The following is a 3,460-nucleotide window of genomic DNA, read 5'->3' on the forward strand; positions in this document are numbered from 1 at the left end:
AAAATAATGGTGGGCAAACTTACGAGGATTGTATCCATAATGTAAGAGGTCATGAATTACATCATATAATCCATCATTTAAATATTCACAACAAAACTTAACCTGAATTGGGGCTTATGAAATAAATTGAAAGTAATACCTTATACCTACTGTGATAAAAATCAGACTTACCTAATAAATTCAAGAAGCATGACCGAAAGATAAGTAATGTCTGTCTTATGTTATGCAAAATCATGTTCAACTATTTCATTTATTCAGAAGACAAAAAAGGCTTATTTTGTAATTTAAATACCTGTATCAAAAGAATCTTAAATAGAAGCTTTAAGTCGTATGGCGGTTAATTAATAATTTATACGGTTTTGAAAGAACGAGAACAGTGTTTTAAAAGCTTTATTTAATTATTGCTTTATTCTTCATACAATATTTTATATAATAAAATAAGAAGTCGACTTGAATAAAAGGGTTACACTGATTTGTTACTCCTGCAAAACAAAAGTAAATGAGAATTGTCCTTAATTGGAATTGTAAATGAGTCTTGCGGCGCTTTCTTGTCGGTTGAACGCCCGTTCCACCATCTCAGTAGAATAAACTGTGATGATTTCATTTAAATTAATTCTCCTCTGTACGAGTGTACGGTGGGACGCCGGTCGAAAAGTTTAAATTGAGACGAAGCTGGCTTATTTGTAATGACTTCTTGTTCGTCTGAACGCGACGTTTGACATTCATTTTTATTGACGTCTTCCCATCGTCTTCGCCATTCTTCTTTCTTACTCCTTATAAACGTACTTATTACAAAATTGACGGGATATAAATTAACAAATTAGATTTATTCTTGTATATAAAAAACAACTTAAATTTTAAGAAGGTTTCAACAAGCACGGAAGAATTGAATATTGATTATAATTATTAATAACTAACTAATTTACTTTCATTATAGTAGCAAAATATTACCATGAACCCGGAAAATTCCACGAAACAAACGCCCGAAACGCCCTCCAACTTTGTTATTGGGAATCAATATTTATTTCTCGTTTAAGACGATACACAAAAAAAAATCTACTGCTTGGCGGGCGGAGTCTAATAGCTCGCTATCGCGAACGCGGGTGTGCGCGAAGTCATTCTAATTGCAAACTCGCCGCGCTGCCGCTGGCCGACTCGGGACAAACATGTATGGAGTCGTCATACAGTTATAATATTCTTATACATATATTTAATTGTTGATTTATTGGTTTTATTTTCTTGCTTATAAACAAATAATCTTCTTTTTAACAACTACTTAGACATTATTAATAATTATTATTATTTCGTAATGTTTACTTTATTACAAAATTATACAGGTTATTCTGAAAAAATGAAATGGTACTCAATAACGCGGACTACTGAATGGATTTAGATAGAATTTGATGCTGACGTAGATATTACGTCATGCCCAGAAATGAAAGGTACTATTTCTGAAAGAAGTTATAAACCCTAATTCTTCTCAGTCAAAGTCAAGAGTGGAAGATATCACTAATACAGTAAAACTGATGCGAAACTTTGGATGTTAATTTGTATATTTTTTTGTTAGTTGTTACTTAATCACGTCAAGACTACATTACCAATTTTGATAAAATATAGCTAATTGCCTGGATTTACACATAGGATACTTTTTATCCGAACTGAACACTTCTGTGGGATAAGACAGGATTCACGATATAATCTAATTCCACGCGGGCAAAGCCGCGGTCGGAATGATATTTTTTTAAATAAAAAAATTGTTTAAAAAAAAACACAAAATGTATTGACGCATGTATTTATTTTTTGCACTCTATTATAATTGTAATTATTCATTACAAATAATCAAAATAAAATAGCCAGAACAAAGTTAGGCCCTGGTAGGGTAGGTAGGCGGGTACAGCAATGTGCGACGAACACTGGCTTATTTATACCAATAATAATGTATTATAAACATTAAATTAAGTTTACTTTCTAACAACAAAAATACATAATATTAGCTAATGTGAAAGCGAATCAACCAATCATCCGACAAAAATGAAATGTGCACACAAATATTCATCCAAATCGGTTCATGTCATTAGGAGGAGTGACTGCAGCGCCATCTTCCGGGCCCAATTGTGTTTCCAGATCACCCAGGAACTCAATTTAATATACTTACACAAAATTTTTCGAAATGAAAACTCACATTACTATGTAAATATGAATATAAACCTGTTTTATTACTAAGCAATTTCCCGCACAGGTGTAGTAAGTATAAATGAAATAAATATCAACATCAAATTCTTTATACAACATACTTATCTACCACCTTCTAAGAAATGTAATTCTTGAAATTATTTCGTATTTTTTTTAAATATAATACTACTCCAATGAGCTCCTGTTCCATATTATGTCCGCCATACTTCCACTAAGTTCACCATGATTTTTTATTTCTTTGCACTTTGTTGCTTTTTGCTAAAAATGGAATCATGCGATAAAACCAGTAGAGCTTTGATAACATACATTTTTGACTGAATAAAGGTACTTACGAAGGAGTGGATTCTCATTGTGAACAATCAGTGGGTTTATTTTCCTTCTGGATTCCGGATTTCTGAAAAGATTATTTATGCTATAAATGAAAAAATCTTACACATTCGTTATGTACTTAAAACAGGGGTACATATCAAACATCGTCTATAATACAATTATCATCAAATTTAAAATAAAACCAACTTACTTCATTAATTTGTTCCAATTGTAAGCATTCTTTTTCCTCCAACCTTTATGTTTCTTCTTCTTATTTTCTTTATTGTCCCCATTTGTCTCATTTTGTCTTATCGTGTTGTCACCCTTTTTTACGATTGCGCGAGCGACACAAGTTCCCCGTGTGACGGCCGTAGCGGGAATGACTCGTGCAGCGATCGGGGTAGGAAGGTACAGGGCGGCTCTCGCTATATTGGCTGGTCGCGCGCTAATTTCAAGTATTTCTTGTTTATTTCAAAACCATCGCATATTTCAAAATTCTAACACGGTAGACGTATAGGTTGTATATTTTTTAGTTAATATCCAAAAAGTCGTAACTTTACGTTTGTTATTTTGAAGATGCCAGAGATTAAAAAAAAATAACAATGATAACTTTGTATTTTTTTTCTATCGAGAAAATATCATGGAATCATGTTTCTAAAACGGTAGACGTATTGTGTTACTATTGAACTTTCTTGTCAAGAATTTTCATCACGACAACTTTAATAATATAAAAATGACGAAGGTTTGAAAAGGGCCGTAAATGTTAGAAAAATTAATTCATCACCTTAAAAAGTCGTCGAACGATTTGCCCTTTGTAGAATCTATATTCGATCATCAACACGGGAATTTCACTAACGTTTACCTTAGTACCTTCGTCACCAGTTGAAGCGGGTCAGATACATTAGTCACACCCTGCGTTCGGCGTGAGCATTACATGTGGTCCCGGAAAGTATTTATT

General features: G+C 32.8%; 1 long non-coding RNA gene across 1 annotated transcript; it reads right to left on the minus strand.

The window, feature by feature from the left end:
* Positions 1 to 1,423: 1,423 nt before the first annotated feature.
* Positions 1,424 to 3,203, minus strand: LOC149908991 (uncharacterized). Its single transcript, XR_016456702.1, has 3 exons — positions 2,714 to 3,203; positions 2,526 to 2,587; positions 1,424 to 2,451 (listed from the first exon to the last, which is right to left on the minus strand). It is a non-coding gene; the product is annotated as an uncharacterized LOC149908991 (long non-coding RNA).
* Positions 3,204 to 3,460: the final 257 nt, after the last annotated feature.

The sequence above is a fragment of the Colias eurytheme genome, chromosome 4, assembly GCF_061535395.1.
Source record: "Colias eurytheme isolate Ceu_HAF_F1 chromosome 4, ilColEury1 Martin Lab GWU primary, whole genome shotgun sequence".
Lineage (NCBI taxonomy): Eukaryota > Metazoa > Arthropoda > Insecta > Lepidoptera > Pieridae > Colias > Colias eurytheme.